Genomic DNA, 21,725 nt, shown 5'->3' with positions numbered 1-21,725 from the left:
CAAATTGAGGACGATCAAGGATTTATACTAACAAAAATCTACTATTAAGAATGATAGCAAGAGATTATATAGAAGAGTCAAGTTGAAGACGACCAAGGGTAGAAATTTAATTTTATACTAACAAAAATCTACCATTAAGAAAGAAGAGCAAGAGAAACAAATAGTTCTAGAAACATCTCTTTGTATGGTCAAGGATAAAAATGTAATTTTAGACTAACAAAAATCTATCTAGAATAATAACAAGAAACTAAATAGTTCTATAAACAATTTTGGTTAATGATATTTCTACCAACTCATTTTGTTATCACTTCACCTTTTTTATGAGTTATTGTGATATCTATTCGTTACTTTATTTAACTATTACTTTAATTAATTTTTAATATTTTTATATTCATTATGCTTACTAAAAAGGATAAATCACATAAATATGCTATATTGAGAAAATATTTACCATCTATGACATATAATTTTTCTTACTAAATATAATGACTTTTTGGATTAAGAAATTGTACCGCTTCGCTTCTTTCTATGTCTTTTTTCTCTTCCTCGGCTTCTTTTTATTTTTTCTTCTTCTTGGTCTCTTTTTGTATTATTTTTTATCTTCATCCTCTTCCTCTTTTTTTATTATTCTACTTATTTCAAAATTTTCATTTAAATAATTATTCTCAAATCAGTTTTTACCCATATTTTAATACATGTTTTATTTATGAATAATAGAAACTTAATTCAATCTATAGATTATGGTCTTGTCTTTCATTAGTTACGTTTTTTTTATTTATTCTTAATTTTCTCTTCTATTTCAATTTTAATAATGTGTAATACACTTTTAATGCAAATTTAATTCATCATGTAGTTTATTATTTGTTGCTATTAGATTACTTGTTTAATTCATTATTGATATAAATTTAATTCACTCTATAGGTCATTGTCTAGTATTTCATTAGTTACATTTTTTATCCATGCTTAGTTCTCTCTTCTAATTCAACTTTAATATGTGTCTAATACACTTTTAACTAATTCAAGTTAATTCATTTTACGATTTATTGGTTGATTTGTTATTATTAAAGTAGTTGTTTAATTCATTATTAATACAAGTTTTATTCAGTTTACAAATTACAGAATGATCTTTCATTTGATACATTTGCATACGTGTTTAATTCACTTGTAATTCAACTTTAATATGAGTGTAATACCTTTTTAATTCATTTGGCAGTTTATTATGTTTCTTCATTTGTTACAATTAAATTACTTGTTTGCTCTTTAGTTTGGATAGGTTGTTTCTACAAATAATTGAAAGTGACATTTGGAGTTTATATCTCATTTTAGGAGGGTTTGGTCAAGTTTAGAATTAATTTTAGGAGAAATATTATATTGATGCTCGATAAGAATAAAGTTTACGAAACTATATCACGTTTCTATTAAAGTTGTATTAGATATGTTTCAAAATTGTACTAAAATTGTATTAAAATCATGAACGATACATTTGTAGTACATATTACAAACTTCACTCTTTTTTCCTGATATAATTTAAGGAAAACACTTATAATACATGCAGAATACATTTTTAATACATATTGCAAACATCACTCACGTTCTTAGAGATACAAATCAAAATAAATTTAAGACACATATAATACATGTTTTATTCATGAATGATATAAGTTTAATTCATTTTATAGATCATTGACTTGTCTTTCGTTAGTTACGTATTTCATTCATTCTTAATTTTCTTTTCTAATTCAACTTTAATATTGTGTAATACAATTTTAAAGCAAATTTAATTTATTTACTTGTTTAATATTAGTGTAATACACTTTTAAGAACAATTGAATTTATAATTTATTGGTTGATTTTTTACGTTTATTTACTTGTGAAATTCATTGTTTATACAATTTATTCAGTTTAGACATCATAGAATGCTCTTTCTTTCGCTACATTTTGCATTCATATTAATCCTCTTCTAAATCAATTTTAATGTGTGTAGAATATATTTTTTATTCAAGTTTAATTCATTTTGCAATTTATCATGTCTCTCTACTTGTACGATTAAATTACTTGTCTAATTAATTAATTATTGATACAAATCTATTTAGTCTATAAATCATTAACTACACTATGAAAGAAAATAGAGAGAGAAAGGATTTTTTTTAAAAAAAAAAAGAGAAAGAGAGACAGAATGTGCAACAAAAGAAAAAAGAAAGAAAAGACAATAGAAAGAAAGCAAGAGAAAAAAAACAACGGGAAAGAAAACAACGAAAAAAGAACAATATAAATGAAGAAAGAGTGAGAAAAACATATAAAAACTAAAAAAACGAGAGAGAAAGAGACAAAAGAGAAAGACAAATCTAATAAAATGTATAGTACTGTTATATATTGCTCTAAATGGTTATAATTAAAAAGCATATTTAAAATAAATAATTATTTTTAAATAAGGACTCACTCAATTAATTAATCCAACTAAAAATGCCTACTTTAACATTCATTACTTTAAAACATAGTTAATTATTTTCACGTTTATTTTGACTCTAATTAATATACATGTAAGTATGATAAAATTAATAATATATATTATATTGAAATTAAAAAATAAATAAAATTAATTTCAATATTTTTTTAAAAAATATATATATTTTGAAAGATGTTAAAAAGTAACTTTACAAATAAAAGAAACATGATGATATATTTGTATTTAAAGTAAACTAAAAATGTTTACTAGATTATAAAAGTGTAGTTCTTCATTAAGATATATAATCAAGTTTGTACTTTTACTTGATTTCAAACATATTAATCTTAATATGTGAACTGATGAGTTTGATTTAAAAAGTTGAGGACGATCTAGGTAATATGATCATTTCATATACATTTCATTTTAAAAATTATAAATTATTTTTTTAAACTTCATTAAAATAGTTTTTTCAAGTGGTAAATTTCCCCCACAAGTTACGTAACTTTTCTAAAAACTATAAATTATAGTATTTTTTTAGAACTAAGTCTATGACACAAATAAATAGACTTCATTTTATTCACTCCTCAATTCTCTCTTTCCTCATGTCTTAAACCAATAAATTTCTCGCCCTTTATTTTTTATTTGCATCCTAAATAATATACACTCCGGTATAGATTCTTATTAGAAAAATAAAAAATGCAATTTTTTTTCAACATTAAGAACTACATTACAATCAATTCTCCATATAATGACCCTACTTTTGTAAAATAATTATAAGGCAAAAGTAAATTTTACTATTTCTTAGTAAAAACATCACTTCTGATACTTGTCCATATAGAGTCAATTTTCAGCAAAAATCAGCGGCTTCACACTATTCAAACCAGTTAACATGTTAAATTCAATATCAATCACAATTGTTTTTCTTAAAATGCTTAATTCAAAAGGAATGCAACCAGTGAGCAAGCTCTTCAAGAACAAAATTTCAAACAATTTCAGAAACATGTTATGTCCTTTCCTTTGGTTCTCTTCAGACTTTTCAATTTCATAGCCTTTTTTTTATCGTGGAGATAATTTTCAACGTATCTAATTTACTTGATTTCTCTTTTATATGTATAATCTCAAAATGTTCACATAACATATATGTCATTATATAACTTATTGAAAAACATATATAACTATTATTTTATCATAGTTAAAATCATTTTAAGAAACTTATATAAATTATTATACTAATACCTCATGTTAAATTACTGCAGTATATATTATAGGGAAAAGACTCAAATATGCCATCAAACTTTTGAAAAGACTCATTTCTGCCATCCACTAAAAGTTTGGCTCATCTATGCCATTAGCGTTTAGAAAAAGGGTTTATTCATACCATTATTTTTTAACGGTGATTTTGTAAAACCACTTTTTACATGTGGCAAATTGTGATTCAGCCACATCATTTTTTATATAAAAAATCAAAATTCTGGAAAAGCATTAAATAAAAAAACCCACCCAAATAAAGACTCACCTAAATTTTAATAAACTCACACAAATTTTAAAGAAACCCCTTTAACCCATATTAGTGACTCATTTCTTTCCTCCAATTTTTTAATCTGAAAACTATAACAAAGAAGATAGGTTTCTTCACTTAAGGACAACAAACTATTCTCCTTCTCGGACAAATGCACAGTTCTTCCTTTAAAGCTCGTTTATAAAGATTAAAGAGGTTAGTTTATATAGTACTACTAAATATTTATTTAATGCGGTTGACAAGGAGGAGGAAAGAAGAAGTCAATTGATACATATGCTAAAAAGGATTTTGGTATAATAGTAAGGCTCCAACAATATTTGGTGTGGACTTCACCACAAATAAGTTGAGGTCAATGGTACAAAAATGACAATCATTGATTGAGGTTCATGTTGATGTTAAGACAACTGATAGCTTCACTTTGAGAATGTTCTTCACTGGCTTTATCGAAAAACGTCCAAACTAATAAAAAAGAACCCACTATGTATGCACAAGCAAGCCAGATTTCTCAGATTTGTCGCAAGATGCATGAGATCATGGTTAATTAGGCTCAATCGTGTGATTTGAAAGACTTGGTCCTAAAGTTCATTCCCGAATCAATCGGTAAAAAGATTGAAAAGGCAACTTCAAACATCTATCCTTGCAGAATGTGTTCATTTGCAAGATCTTGAAGATTTCTAAATTCAATCTTATTTTCGATAGTATAAGTTGAAAAAACTGCGCGATTGAGATGAAGATGAGATGTGTTATTAGTTGACAAGAATGCAGTCCATTGAATCACTTGTGAAACTTATTTCAAGATTCAACTAAAAAAGATCATTTTCTAAATTTGAAGTTACAAAAAAAATTAAATAAGCCAAACCAAACCATATCCAATAAAATTTTGAATAGCACCAAAAAGAAGTGTAGCTCATAAAAGCAAAATTTCACACAAACTACCAGCTAAAAATTCAACACTATCACCCAGATCTTTAGCCACACCCAATCAAGCAATCCGTCCCTAATTATAATTCAAAGAGATTTTAGTTAGTGGAGAAATATGCCAAATAAGTATCTAATACCCGCAAGTTTGAATCCAAATTTCTTATACCAATCGACATAGCTTCAACAATAGCTGGGAGTACGAAGTATCTCACACCAAAAAATGCAAGAAATTTTTCTATGCAGGAAAACAACAAACGTATAACACAACTTTAATATCAACACACTGCATAACCTAATATTTCAACATACTGCATAACCTAATATTTCAACAAAAATTACGTCAACTGCTTTAACCTTAAAAATGTCCAGGCACAAACAAAATAAAAAGGTTTAACCTTGAAAATGTCTAGACATCACAAAAGAAAAACAACACAACTTTCATATTTTAGAAGAATCGGGGGTTGGTTCCCCTTTCCCTTTCTTGCCATCATCTTGATACGTTTTCTCCTCGCGACATTTTGTGTTAGTTTTTATTTAGGTGGGTCTTTATTTGGATGGGTTTTTTATTTAATTTTTTTTTTCAAAATTTTGATTTTTTCTTTTTAAAAAATGGTGTGGCCGAATCATAACTTGCCACGTGTAAAAAGTGGTTTTGCAAAATAACCATTAAAAATAATGGTATGAACGAGTTTTTTCCTAAACGAAAATGACATAGATGAACCAAACGTTTAACGGATGACATAAATGAGTCTTTTCTAAAAGTTCTATGGCATATTTGAGTCTTTTCCCTATATTATATCAACTTTTGCTGATATTTTTAAATCCTCCTTATTTCAGATAAAATATTTATTCATTATGTTTATTAATTACTTTAGAATTTTTTCTTCACTATAATATTCATCAAGTAGTTCATTATTTTGTTTGTTAAAAACCTATTATGTTTTATTATTATTTCCTATCATATTTATTTGAAAATATCATAATAATTTTTAAGATTGTAATATTGTAAACGGGCCTTTCATTATCTAGTAATAATAGAATGATGAACTGTCCATCCTAAGAAGTCATAAGGGACTTGAGGTCCTACAAGAAAGTTCTTAACATCAAAAAAACTGGAAAATGAAAGACTATTTATAGAAAGAAATGGAAGGGCCAGTAAACATTAAGCCAAATTGCAAACTTCTACCTTGAATGAAAATTTCGGTGACCGTCTGATAATGTGAATCGTTGTGCTTGTAATATTGTATGTGTTGTAGTGGATGATAAGGAAAAGACAACAAGATTTCTTTTAAGCACACCTGAAGTTATCATCGAGTATGATTATCGTCTTATGACAATCAAAGAAATTACGAAATAGAGAAAGGTATTATGCTCACCAATATATTGAGAAATGACTTGTGTCTAGTGATATTGTTGTCCTTAATATCTTCTTTAACGAGTTTTATTCAATTGAAGTTGTTTAGTAGCTAAAGTATTTATGTACTAAAATTATCTTAATTGATATTATTATATTTGATAAATATAGATTATGAGTTAATTTATATATTAGTTTATTTATTATATATTATTTAACTTATAATACAAAATGAATTAAGAATTACATTAATAATTAAATCTTATATAACTAATATCATATGCTAACCAATAACAAAATGACTTGTAAAGTAAAATCTAGTAATAGATGGACCACATCACATGCTCGATGTTATCATCGACAATAATTATGGAAAAAGTACATAATTAGACATAATTAACTATCATATATACATATTTTTATCTATAGTTTAAAAATATCACTCATAATATCACTTTTTGATAATTATACTATAATTTTTTAATAAAAAAATTAGATATACAAATTCTTAAATGTGGTATTGAATAATTATCTTAAAATTTAAATTTCTTAATTAAATGTACATCAATCTCCTCCACTAACTGTCACGATCCAAAATCACGAGTCGTGATGGCACCTATGTTCCCAACCGATAGGTAAGCCAACCCAATAAAAGTTCACCAATTCAACTTAAACGTGAAAAGGTAAGTATAACTAAATTCTAACATACTAAGTATTCAAAATAAATGCGGAAAATAGAACTACCACCCCAAGATTTAGTGTCATAAGTAAAAGAGCTTCTACAATAGGATACAAGTCCAAACTAATATGAAAGGTAAACATAAGAAATATCCTATCAGAATATCAAAATAACCTAATAAAATAAAGGTACATTGAAGGTGTAGGCTGTAGAATATCCCAAACAGCGCACCACAACTCCAAGACAATCCAACTCATATTCAAGCTCCAAGAACGAGCCCGAATATGAAATCTCAACTGGACCACAAAAGAGTGCATCAAGTGTAGTATGAGTAAGAAATCATGTGTACCCAATATATCTCATTCACCGGCAACGAAGAAGTAGTGAAACGAGTTTATGTAAGAAATCAGTTCTTTATGTATACAAGTCTATGTTATATGTACCAGTCAAGCTCCATCAAATAGAGGAAATCAAATATCACGTACTTTTCAACCACCAATAAAACTCATAATCAACAAAAATAAAGGATGTAATGAGATGCAATGCAAATGACACCATGAAATGATATGACTCAGATTCCAAGTACTGTCTCAACCATATATACATGATATTTCTCGAAAATACATCGAGAGTTCATGACCCATGGGGGACTCGCGAGGTCCATATATCGACACGGACGATCTCCACGTGTCTGTGCGGACGTTCTCAACGCACTAACATAAAATGAAATAATCCCCAGAATGGACGATCTCCACGTGCCCAACTTATAATCATAACCAATCACTCGCACGGACGATCTCCACGTGCCCAAATTATAATCATAACTCGATCTCAATATGGACGATCTCCACATGTTAGATATTTACTCATACTCAATCTCATGTCAATGCATGTGCACGATATAATACCAAATTAGGGGATGATGATGCACCTCAATCATTCAAGTATCAACATAATACATAACTACCTCAATTATCACAACTATACGGGTGTAATGAAGAAAACACAATCACACAAGGATTTCAAGTTAATAATATATCAGCTAATGCTCATATGCTTTGGAAATTCTAAAATTACAATCTACATTCTATAGTAGTAACTTTCCCTTTTATAACACCGGTACTCGTATCAATGCCCGTCACACCATTAATACGAGACACCCATCTTTCGCCTTTACCCCTTTGTCTATTTTCATTTTTTTAATCTTCAATTAGGAAAACGTCCTTCAACAAGTCTAAAAAGTCTTAACATTACCTCGAAAGTTGAACATGTTACAACAATCCTCAAGATATTGCATTTTCCTTTCACAAAGCTTCAAACGTTTCCAATCTATCAAATATGCACTATTCGTGAGTAAGCGAATTTGTAGACACCCATAAAACTGTAGGCCAAGCCTAGGTCCAGACTCACCCTAATCTATAGTTAAAGTCATAATTGTTATCAAAACATAATAAACCTCTTTTTTCTGCAGCTTCCCTAAATGTAGTGTAGCATCTTTTATTCATTGTACGAAGATCTTCGTATGATGTTGGTCCTCTTACATTCATTAGAAGCAACCTAAGATAATATCTTTCTCCTTCGGTTGGATGACATGTGACAATACGCCCGATAGTAAGTCGTTGTTTTCGACACGATCACATTTTGTATGATGATGACCATACAAAGTGTTGGGGAAACTCTTTATACAGTAAATTCAGATTTATAGCATCGTCATTGATTTTGTTCATAAGAAAGAATTCTGTTAACATCATTTTTTGATCATTGGATTGTTTATTATTTGATCCACAGTTTGGTTATTTTTGAAAGAAACAAACTGTTGTCCATCAAGATGCAATTGCAACTGGAAAACACTTGGAGTCATTTCACTTATCGCAAAAGCAAGCAGACGCCATGCAGCAGGATTCATAGCTTTGGCAACTGCAAGTTCTGGTGTGGCAGCTTCAATACTTCCGGGAGGACGAACAACTCATTCACATTTCAAAATTCCTGTTGACATCGATGACAATTTCACTTGCAATATTAGTAAACAAAGTTCTTTAGCGATTCTAATTCGAGATCCAAAACTAATTGTTTGGGATGAAGTATCAGTGACAAAAAAAACATGATTGAAGCTCTTGATACACTTCTAAAAAATCTTATGAATATAAAAGCACTGTTTGGTGGAAAAGTAGTAGTTTTGGGGGGGGGGGGAGACTTTAGAATAACACTTCTTGTTGTTCGTAGTGGAAAAAAAAAACTTCATAAATCAAAGTTTATTATACTCCCGTATTTGGAATCATCTTGAAAAATTGTGCATATCTGAAAACATGCGTGCGAAAAAAGATCCAGCATTTTGTGCATATCTAATGAGAATTGGAAATGGACAAGAAAAAACTAACAACTGCAACAAAATTGAAATGCCCAATAATTTTATCTTTCCCTTTACAGATGAAATAGAATCTTTAAATCTTTTATTTAATGTTACTTATCCTAATTTGCGTACATTCTATTCTAATCCATCTTTTATGACTTCTCGTATTATTTTGACAACAAAAAATGATTTTGTTAATGAAATAAATGACATGCTTATACATTGATTTTCCGATGATGCTACAGTATATACAGCTATTGATGAAACTATAAAACCAAATGATCAATGCCAATTTGAAGATTTTTTGCATACTTTACATCTTGCTAACTTACCACCTTATAGATTAACTTTGAAAAAAAAATTGTCCAGTTATATTATTATGAAACTTAAATCCTATTGAAGGTTTATGCAATGGTATACATTGATATGCCATGATTTCAAGTCAAATGTTATTAGTGCTACTATTTGTAGTGGTGATTTTAAAAATAAACATGTCTTTATTTCAAAGATACCATTACTAGCATCACAAGATCAGAAACTTTCAGTTCCCTTCAAAAGAATACAATTTCTTTGCTATGACTATAACAAAGCTCAAGGTCAAACATTAGATTTTGTTGGAATATATTTGCGTGAACCAGTTTTTTCACATGGACAACTTTATGTTGCTTTATCTTGAGCAAAATGTTCAGACAATGTAAAAATATTAATACGTCCACCAACTACACAGGACACGGATGATCATTCTACATATAATATAGTTTATGATGAAATCATTCGAAAAGCATTTTCATGATACTTTTAAAAGTAATAAGTGTAACAAGTAAGCGTCCTTATGCTAGATGTTGTGAAATTTTGAATTCCTTTACTTCATTTGTTTTTAAAGCTAACTAGAAGTTACATTGCAATCATATCAATTCAACATTTGAAGTTTTAAATTTCATCTTTCAATTCAGATTGTTCCGTTCCAATTAGTCAAATTTGAAATGGTTGATTTTGACTAACCTAAATGCTAACAATGCAGGAACAACTTTTCCTATAAGGGTAACTATTTTTATAGTTCTAGCTGAAGGAAACGACAGAGAAGACCTACCTCTTAATGCTTCAAATTTTCTTATTTCAAATTATACAAGTGCAAATAAGTGATGATGAGTTAATCAAAATTTCCAGTCATTACGTTAAACCAACTAATGCTCTCAACTTTTTTCACTGTTCAATGAATTTTTCTTTCTTATCTTCTCTATTTGTTTGTTATTTAACTTCTCACACCTCATTTTGATGTTGAATATCTATTGTATTTTGGACTTTCGCTGCTTCTTTTTTTGTGTTGTATTTTGAGCCGCGGTTTGTTCTGTTTTTTTTCACCAGATTTCAGTCAATGGTTGCTATATGTTTCTTCTTCAATGTTCCGACATTTAACCTAAATATTTTTCTGAGTTTATTCTGGGCTTTTGTTCTTCGCTCTTTTGGATTATTTTTGTTTAATGATGTTGTTAGTGTACTATATAAACTTGAAAAATTTGTGTTGTCAGCTTCTCCTTCTTCTCTTGCTTCTTCACTGATTTTTCCTCATTTTAGTATGTTTAATGCTCTATTTTTTTACTTTGTCAAGTGTTTTAACATCTTTTTATGACGCTGAGAAACGCAAAAGAAGTATTATACATTATTTCTTCACTTATGTGTAAGTCGCTGGATCTATTTCCTTAGCAATTTGCTGATCGCATTTTATAGTTTACACTTTAAATTTACGTTTTACTTCACCATACCCCTCATTTCATCTTACGTTTTAGGTTTATGATTTTGATAGTTGATTCCTTTAAATAACTTATAACTAAGATTTAAAACTGTTTAAGTTAAATATTTCTGCAGCCCGTTCATTTGACGTTTTCCATAAGATGATTCAAAATTGGATAAAGCTTAAGCTTGATTAGGATTACAATTTATCCTCCTTGCTAAGCTTGGTCTATTTTCTTAATTGTTTTTTCTAATGATTTGGAACCCTTGATGCACATAGTGCATCCTGAACTTTCATTTTTCTCAATAGTTTTGAAGCACATAGTTATGGTATTTCTACATATTTTGGGGTTAAAATTTAAAAGGTGAAGAAGAGGAAATAGTTAAACTTGCAGATGAAGTTTGACTTTTTTCAGGGACAAAAAAATGTTAAGTCCAACTTTGCCAGCGTTGCTGTCACTCTAGACAGATTAGAGTGGAGAGCAGAGTTAAAGATGTAACCCTTCATTTTATAGATATGCAATAGTTCTCTTAATTAATTATTTTGCTCATGCATGGTCTTTTTCTCATTATTTTGTAGTATCAACTATCAACTTCTTAAATACTAATTTTTTTGGCCAATATGATATTTTTGCAGATAATAAATGTGGTCATGTGTTTGACAAAATTCCCTTATGAAGGCAATACTTATGTGTTATGAAAATTGATTAGTGTCAACAGCTGATTGTTTTCGCAGATGTTAATGATGTTGAACTATCTACTAAGGGTGAGTAGATGTTTATCCTCTTGATATATTTTTTCATTTAGTACTTTTCTAATAAAATTGATAAATTTTACAACACTCAGGTGATTTGTTCAGCAAGAATTTGAGTTGTCAAATTTTTTGGTGTTGCCATGAAATTACCAATTATATCAAAGGCTGAAAACTCAGAGTAAGCTTTCATTGTTGATCTTTTTGTTATTGTACTAACTTTTCGAAAAAAATTAGCTACTAATATAATCATTTGAGGGATATATATCTAGGAATAAGAGATGTCTTATTAAATGTGACTATATCTGTTAGCACATCAACACGTGAGCAAAAACCTGAAACATATTTCACAATTAATCATTTATTCATTATGTAAACTATTTGTTTAAATAGGAATAAGAGATGTCTTTTTAAATGTAACCAAATCTGTTAAACACAATATTACAGGAAAAAGAAACACAAAAAAATACAATGGACAACTAATTTAGTCGTTAAGCAAGAATTTGAGTTGTCAAATTTTTTGGTGTTTCCATGAAATTACCATGACTTTAAGTTATTTTTTAGTTTAGAAAGTGTTCATAAACATAAAACCGTTTAAAAGCATTTTTTGAAAGTCGAAAAGGTACCAAAAATAGGCTAAGAGAGAAGCTTAAGACATCAAATCTCTCTGTGAACGTCTCCTCAAGTTTTTTGTTCATTTGGGATGCCTTACTGTAGTATTCTTCATGATGATTTAAGGTAAATTTACATGTTCCTCAATCTAGTTAATATGACCTATTTTCTCTTCAAGGTTTATTATATTCATCAAGTTCCTGATTCTAATATTTAAAGAGTTGTTTTAGCTCCTTTTTACTTCCTGTACTATGCTTCAACACAAAAACACAAGACCAGAAAATCCACCATTGTTGATGCAACTTCTTCCATTATTAATTTGTCTTGTGAGTTTTATAGTATGAGTAAGTTCCTTCTCTTTGTGCTTTACTGCTTTTATATATTTTTGTGTACGAGTTTGAAATATTTATTTAAAATTTTAAAATTGGGTGAAGAGAGGAATTCTCCTCCCATATTACTATCAATCAATGAAAAAATTAATATATGAATAACAATCTCCCCCCACCCCCTCCTTCTCCTACACTTTATGAAAATTAGAAGGAATTAGATGTTCAATGGAGTAACATGAACAATGAGATTCTGTAGCCAACCCTAATTTATTCGAGTTGATGTTATATGCTCTCATTTTGACAATTGTCAAGATTCCTTTAAAGGATTATTTGGCTTAATATAATTTTAGTATCTGAATGTATTAATTCCTTATTATCCAATTCTATATGCGTTTGCATGTTACCATGATTATGTTAATTTATTAAGATATCAATTTGCTTTCTAATTTTCTCCTTTTCTCTTTGTTGACAATAGTAACATCAAAATTTGTTTGAAAAAAATAGTGTTCCGTCTCTACTTCTTCATTTCTATAATCTATTCATTTGTTCTCACTATAACACAATTGTGACATTGAGCTCTGTTCTATTGATTATTGAAAACTTGAGTCTCATTACTATATGTCAATGATTTTACTTTATTTTTGCAGGACCCTGTCTTTTCTCAATATCACTTACACATGTTACATTATCTGTTTGCCCATACTCAGAACTTCACATTATTTACGCCCAACAACGATGAGCTTAGTCTTGAAATTGTAAGTTCCTTCATAGCTGCAATAGTGCTCATCATTTGATAATTTATGTTTTACCAAATGAAACATGTCACTTTACATTCATTGAGATGTCGTTGGCCTCTTCAAATGTGTATGTGCCACAATTCAAACTTCCAACATCTAACTTCTTAAAATGTTGTGATCTTCACTTCTTCATTAAGGTTGGGATTTGGGTCTAGAATGAATATATTCGATCAGGAATTGTGTTCATTGTTACTGCTCTATGTCAGAGAGTAAATTTTATAGCACATTTATTGATATGTATTTTATATATTTATATGTTTGATTTATGGTATGATCTTATGCGCTTATTATAATAATAAAAAAAATCCTTATAAGGCAACTATTGCACATAGACTATAGATTATTAGTACTTAAACATGAATGAATGTTTGGTTCTATCATGATGCAAGATTTAAATATGATCAATGTTGTTTAATTGCACAAATAGCTCATCTCTTTCTCACATGTATATGCAAATGCTCTATTCAGATTACAGAATTCACAGTAAGTTACCTTGTGAGTTAGTTTTCAGTGAGTTAGTTTCCAGGGAATTTGCATTCTATGTACTTAAATGAATATAAAACTGTTTTTACTTTTCTCTTGGTTGCCTTTTGCTTCAACACTTAGACCTCATACTGTTGAAGAATGCAGTCACAACTTCAGTAGAACATTGGACAAATTGGAACATGTCAATCACCAAGTATATCTGACCTGGTTCACTAGCAAATTGTCTGGTCCTTTCTAATTTAAAGAAGAAGTCTTACTAATTTTGTTTCTAGGCAAGAAGATATCTATTATATCAAGTAGTAATTTATTGATTTTTACAGACATGACATCTTTATGTATATACACATACCAACTGTAAAATTAAACTTGGACAATAGTTAAAACTTGCTACACGACAATTTTGTTACCTCAAAAATAATATACTGGTTTTCAGTTTATTTTTATAATATAGTCACAATAACTCTTAATTCTCAAACAAATTCTCAAAAAATCCTAAGAGGCAACTTCATAGCAATCATTCAAGATAAATACATAATACATATACTTGAACAAAGATAAGTGATTTCTGCCATTTTTATTTTCTACTCCATATTTCTGAAGTCAGAATTTCTTCTGTGCTCCTCCTCAATCAATTCATTTAATAATACAAAAAACAAAAGTAAATATAGAAAATAACACCATCTCACTCTCATCCACAAACACAAATGACAGAACTTCCAAATTTGTATATCTTATAATAATAATATAAAATTATGGAGCTCAAAAATAAACTTGGACCAAAGGCTATTCAAATTCTACTATCAGATGTAATAACTTCTTTTTCTGGCATACAACATTAAATTTTACTATTAAATGTAATAATTTTTTCTCTTTTTTGGCACAATCTCATTGGCTGCCAAATCCATCAATTTTAAAGAAAGACACCTGTACTTTTACATAGTATAACGTGTCTACTTTGTATTATATATATACACACACACATTATTATTCATGATTACTCATAAAGCACAAATTTGTCATCCTTTCCTTTGAAGAAAAAAACTATTGCTCCCTTTCTAAGGTATTTTTTCCCCTTTTTATGTTTTCCCTCTTCCCATTTTCAATTTTTCTTGTAGATTTTAGTAGTCAACAAAGGACAAAATCAATATGGTACAAAATTAAACTTGTTATTTTCACTTAAAATTCTAATTTTATTACTAGCAGACAGATTTGAGAAAATTATATTTTCTAATGTTTCACTAAGTTAGGGATAATTATGTTCTTGCATGTTCTGAATTTCATTACATATATTCTTATTGTACTTTCATTACAAATTATATACTTTTAGTATGTGGAGGACAATATGTTCTTGCATGTTCTTCCTAATTTAATTGTTCATGTTCATGCAACCACATAAAAGAAAGGACTTTCACTCAATAGTGATGCTATCTTGCAGATACTACTGCTTAGTTAAATATTTGTAACAAACATGGTACTAAGATTGAACATCGATCAAATAGCATTAACAACACGAGATTGGATTTGCAAAGTTCAAATTGTGGAAATCGGACGCCAAAGAGAAAGCCCTGACAAATAACAAGAGCTATCAGCGACGGCTATGAATTGTGTTTGACGTTAAATATCCTATGTATCTAATTTGTTTATTTCATGTATTTGATGTAATATTTTTATGTATTTAAACTTTTATGTTAGTGTATCTAAGTTTTTATCTGCTTTATGTTAATGTATCTAAGTTATTGATGTCTTCAATTTGCTTTTTCTGTTAATTATACCTGGTATATATGGTATGTATATGAATATAGATATTGTGAAAACAACTTCACTATCACAATTTTGAAATGGAGTAAAATGGCTATTTTGAAAACACAGAGATCAAGATTGAAGAAATCAAATTGAATTAATGGAAAGAGGAGGTTTTTCTACCACACTGCTACATTAACTATGGATGACTCAGTAACACGCCGGTTTTGGGTTCCGAGAGGACCAAGTATATGATTGTGGTTCCATGGGAGGACTAGAAATTTGCATTGTAATCATGTACAACATGTAGTCATATTATATCAGTATTCAATTTTTTATTCATCTAATTTCAATATTGATTGAAAATTTGAATAGGTATACTTTAATTTAGTAAAAATAAATTTAATTAATATTTTATAAAATACTTAAATTAATCTTAATATTAATAGTGCATTGATACTTGTCATTGCTCATGATTTGACTATCAAAGAGTACTTTTAAAAATCAAAAAAAAAAAAGTTACTCAAACACAATCTATTTATCAAAAATACTTTTAAAGTGAAAATTAACCCAACACGTATGCTTTTTTTAAAAAAAGCACTTAGAAAAAGCTATTTAAAAAAATATATCTAAATATAAACCGTTTTAGTAGCAATGTCGAACAGACTCTTATAATCATATACTAGGACTAGTGATATTTATATCATTTTTGGTTGACTAGTGAACAGTATAATTATGTTACTAGAAGTTTTAGATTAAATAATATAGCAGATAATAATTTTTGAATAATGTATTATCTAATTTATTTTTTATAATACGTAAATACTTTTCTAAGCTGTGATTTGAAATTTCAGTGATATACCTAAATCTAACTAGAATCTTATTACCCTTTTGAAATTATTTTTACGGAAAAGTGTCAAAAACACTCTTAAACTATCTGAAATAGCTCATATATACCCTTTAACTCTATTTTGGCTCAAAACTACCCTTTTCGTCAAACTATTGGGTCAAAAGTGCCCTTCTAATTAACGAAAATTGTTAAATACCATGTGGATGCCACATGACACCCTAATAGATTTCCACTGCCACATAGACTAAAAGGAAAAGGGTCAAAAGTACCCTTAAACTATCTGCAATAGCTCAAATATACCCATAAACTATATTTTGGCTCAAAACTTCCCTTTCCGTCAGACTATTGGGTCAAAGTGACCTTCTTATTAGCGAAAGTTGTTAAATTTCGCATATGCCACATTGACTAAATCCCAAATCTTAATTACTCATTTTCCCCTCATTTCATTATTGTCCAGAAATGATTTCACCCCTTCTCTCTCATTTCGCGGATAGGGTTTCATACTTTTCTTCGTGGCTGGGTTTCAAAGTGGATATTCGTGGTTACAGGTTAATAAACTTTTTTCTTATTTTATTGTATTTACAACAACAAAATTTCACTTTGAAAGTCAGCTCCGAATAAAGTTATGAAACCTTGGCCGCGAAATGACGGAAAAGTTGTGAAATTCTAACTATCATACTTTAAAATTGTAAACGCAATAAAATAAGAAAAATATTTACTAACCTACAACCATAAATATCTACTTTGAAACTAGCCCCCAAGAAAGCTACGAAGCCTTAGTTGCGAAATTAGGGGAAAGTTGTGAAATCCTAACTATCATGCTTTGAAATCGTAAACATAATAAAATAAGAAAAAATATTTACTAACCTACAAGCATGAATATCCACTTTAAAACCCAGCCACGAAGAAAAGTATGAAACCCTAGCCGTGAAATGAGAAAGAACGGGTGAATATAATATTTCTGAAATAATGAAATGAGAAAGAAATTAATTAGAATTTAAGGATTTATCTATGTGGCAGTGGAACCTTATTGACATGCAATGTGGTATCCACAAGGCATTTAACAACAACTATTGATAAGAAGGGTACTTTTGATCCAATAGTTTGACGGGATTGATAATTTTGAGCTGAAATATAGTTTAAGAGTAAATATGAGCTATTTCGGATAGTTTAAGGGTATTTTTGACCCTTTCTATTTAGTCTACGTAGCAGTGGAATTCTATTGGCATGCAATGTGGCATCCATATGGCATCCACGTGGCATTTAACAACTTCCGTTAATAAGAAGGGTACTTTTGACCCAATAGTATAACGGGAAGGGTAGTTTTGAGCCGAAATAAAGTTTAAGGGTATATATAAGCTATTTCGAATAGTTTAAGGGTATTTTTAATCCTTTTTTCTTATTTTTAAATGGAATAAACGAAAATTTTTATTATGAATGAGGCACATCTCACACTAGTTGTATGAGGGAGTATTTTATTATTATTATATTTAAATTCCTGGGACCTACACTTTGTTTTTTTTTCTTTGTCTTCTATTTCTCTTTCTTGTTTTTCTCTTTCCTCGTTTTCCTCATTTTCTTTTTTTTCTTAAATTTATTTTGAAACTCATAATTACTCTCTCATTTTGTACATATAAAAATAATTATTTTCTTATTTGTTTTAATCGTTTTTTTTAAAAAAATAATTTATCATTAAAAATAAAAAGGCATGAACATACAAAAATTCAAGTTAATTTTTTAAACGGTCTCTTATATCATATATATTGACCACTAAAATTGTTCCTATTTCTTTTTTCTCATTTTTGTTTATAGTACTTTAAAAAAATTCGCCTTCACATTTCTTATCATTTTAATTTCAACTTTTAAAATTTATCCAAAACTTATTTTTTACTTTATTTGAAATTGATGTTTGATCACGAAAATATAAAATGTAACTTTTCAACTTGAAGATATATTTCAAATTTAAAAAATAAATTAGTATAATCTATTTTTAAACTCAATTTTGACTTTTGATATTACATTTAAGTACATTCAAACATGAATATAATTTAAATATTCTTTTAAAAAAATAAAATACAATTTTATTTTCAAATTTTGCTCCATATATTTCAAATATAGTAAAAAAAACATATTAAATACTATGGTCAAATGCCAAATATTTGATAATGTTTAGTTTAATAACAAGTGTTTCATTATTCTTTTTTTTAATGTTTAGTTTAATATTCATGTTTTAATGTACTTAAATATAATATCAAAAGTGAAAAATGAGTGTAAAAACAGATTATACTAACATGATTTTTAAATTTGAAATATACCTTCAAGTTAAAAAGTTGTATTTCAAATTTTCATGATCAAACATCAATTTTCAAATAAAGTAAAAAAAAAAGTTTTAGATTAATTTTAAAAGTAGAAGATAAAATGATACGAAATATGTAGGTGGGAATTTTTAAAGTACTATAAATGAAATCAGAGAAAAGAAATAGAAATAATTTTAGTGGACAATTTTTATGACATAAGTTAGAATTTGAAGAATTAACTTGAACTTTTGTATGCGCATGCCTTTTTTATTTTTAATGATAAAATAATTTTTTCTTTAAAAAAGATTGGTTAAAACAAATAGGTAAATAATTATTTTTATATGTACAAAATGAGAGAGTAATTAAATCGATTTCAAAATAAATTTAAGAAGAAAAAAAAAAGAAAATGACAAAAAAGAGAAAAACAAGAAAGAGAAATAGGAGAAAAAAAAGAATAGGTCCCACGAATTCAAATATAATAATAATAAAGTACTATCTCATACAGCTAGTGTAAGTTGTACCTCATTCATAATAAAATTTTTCGGAATAAACATATACATGATTTTTTGAAAGCAAGGAAAGCCCTAAAAAGTTGGACACCTGTCCTTTTTTATTTGGTCTATGTATAATCAATAGATACATGTAGTTATTTACATTAAGGTTTCCGCCCTATTGTACTTGACATGCTTCTTAGGGAGAACAAGCATGAAACACGCTGCATATGACTTATGCGTGTCCCTTCACCTGTTATTAATATTGCGAGATCCGATACAATGAAAGCTTTTTGCTCAATCTTTCTTTCGCCTAAACAATTTTATTGTCTCACTCCGCTCGTCTACAAAAATGTATTGAGCAAAATTTGAAAATAAAATTGTGAATAATATTCATGTTTGAATGTACTTAAATATAATATCAAAAGTGAAAAATGAGTTTAAAAAACATATTATACTAATTTGTTTTTTAAATTTGAAGTATACCTTCAAGTTGAAAAGTTATATTTCAAATTTTCATGATCAAACATAAATTTCAAATAAAGTAAAAAATAAGTTTTAGATAAATTTTAAAAGTAGAAATTAAAATGATACGAAATATGAAGGTGAAATTTTTTAAAGTACTATAAATAAAAAATGAGAAAAAAATAGAAATAATTTAAGTGGTAAATATACATGACATAAGTGATTGTTCGAAAAATTAACTTGAATTTTTGTATGCTCATACCTTTTTATTTTTGATAATAAAATATTTTTTTAAAAAAATAGTTAAAACAAATAGGTAAATAATTATTTTCGTATGTACAAAATGAGAGAGTTATTAAATTGGTTTCAAAATAAATTTATGAAGAAGAAAAAATGAAATTGAGAAAAAAGAGGAAAGAGAAAAACAAGAAAGAGAAACAAGACGCAAAGAAGAAAAACAAAGTGTAGGTCCCACGAATTCAAATATAATAACAATAAAGTACTCCTCATACAACTAGCGTAAATTGTATCTCATTCATAATAAATTTTTTTGAAATAAACATATACATATTTTTTTTGAAAGCAAGAAAAGACCTAAAAAGTTGGACACCTGTCCTTTTTTATTTGGTCTATCTATAATCAATAAATACACATAATTATTTACATTAACACACACACACACATATATATTCAGTTCTTTCTTTATAAAATATTTATTTTAATTTTTTTCTCACTTTAAATTCTATATTTTTTTTTCTTTTACTAGTTTCTGATCTTTTTAACTTTTACTTATTTTTAAATATTATTTGTGTTTTCTACAAGCCAATTTTTGTTTGCTGAAATTTTTTTTGTGTATTAACTTAATTTAAATAAATGACAAAGAAAATAAGAAGATTTTTTTAAAAAAAATTAAAAAATAATAACTAAATACATGGTGGATGAGTGTGGTACAAATATAATCTACTTAGGCTTAAGTCATCGACCGCCCCTCAAAGTTGTCCGCATAATTCACTTAGACACTTCAACTAAGACTTGTACCTATTGAACACATAAATTGTTCAAAACATGTACCTATTAGACACAAAATGCTGATATGACGAAAAATGTGCATTGCACTTCCCTGAAGCGCTCGAAAAGACTTAAAATAATGTCTTTTTTATTTTTATTTTTTTGGATTTTTTCTTCTTTTATTGACACTCTACATTATAATTAGCTTAAAAAATATTTTTCTTCTTTTATTTAGAGCCTGTTTGGCTCAGTTTAAAAGCTGGTCAAACTGACTTAAAAGCTGATTTTTGACTTATTTAGTTGTTTGGCAATACTCAAAATAAGTTATTTTAAGTTAAAAAAAAACTTATTTTAAGCCAAAAGTTAAAAGCTGGGGTAGGGGTGCTTTTTTTGCCTAGCTTATAAGCTGTTTTAAGTTGACCACATTTTTAAATTTTTGCCCTTAATATTTTTATACAATCTCTAAATTACCCACATAACCCTAACATCTCTTTCTTCTATTTTTCCCTTTTCACGTATGGATGATAGACAATTACTACTACTAATGAATGAAAATAAATAAAAATTAAATCTTTCAAGTGATCTATTCAAATTATATATTATTAAAATGTAAAATAAGTTGCACATATAACTTAAATAAAAATTTATATTCCTCTTATAAATAATTTGTGATAATAAAGAAATATGTGAATGATAGACTATTATTATTACCTATGGATGAAACTAAAATAAAATCTTAAATCGTTCTTTGATTTATTCAAATTATATATCTTTAAAATCTATAATAAGTTTATATTCCTCTTATATATAATTTGTGATGAGAAAGAAATATGTGAATGATAGCAAAATATAATTATTTATAAATGTAAAATATAAATTAATTAACTTTTATTATGTTA

The 21,725-nt window shown here is 27.8% G+C and overlaps 1 long non-coding RNA gene across 1 annotated transcript; it reads left to right on the top strand.

Annotated features, from left to right (window-relative positions):
* The first annotated feature begins 14,984 nt into the window (after nt 1-14,984).
* Nucleotides 14,985-15,711, top strand: LOC138337586 (uncharacterized). Its single transcript, XR_011210880.1, has 2 exons — nt 14,985-15,035; nt 15,411-15,711. It is a non-coding gene; the product is annotated as an uncharacterized lncRNA (long non-coding RNA).
* Nucleotides 15,712-21,725: the final 6,014 nt, after the last annotated feature.

Source organism: Solanum lycopersicum, chromosome 7, assembly GCF_036512215.1.
Source record: "Solanum lycopersicum chromosome 7, SLM_r2.1".
In the NCBI taxonomy this organism is placed as follows: Eukaryota; Viridiplantae; Streptophyta; class Magnoliopsida; order Solanales; family Solanaceae; genus Solanum; species Solanum lycopersicum.
Note: the sequence above shows the minus strand (reverse complement) of the source record. Positions and strands in the feature narration are given on the sequence as shown.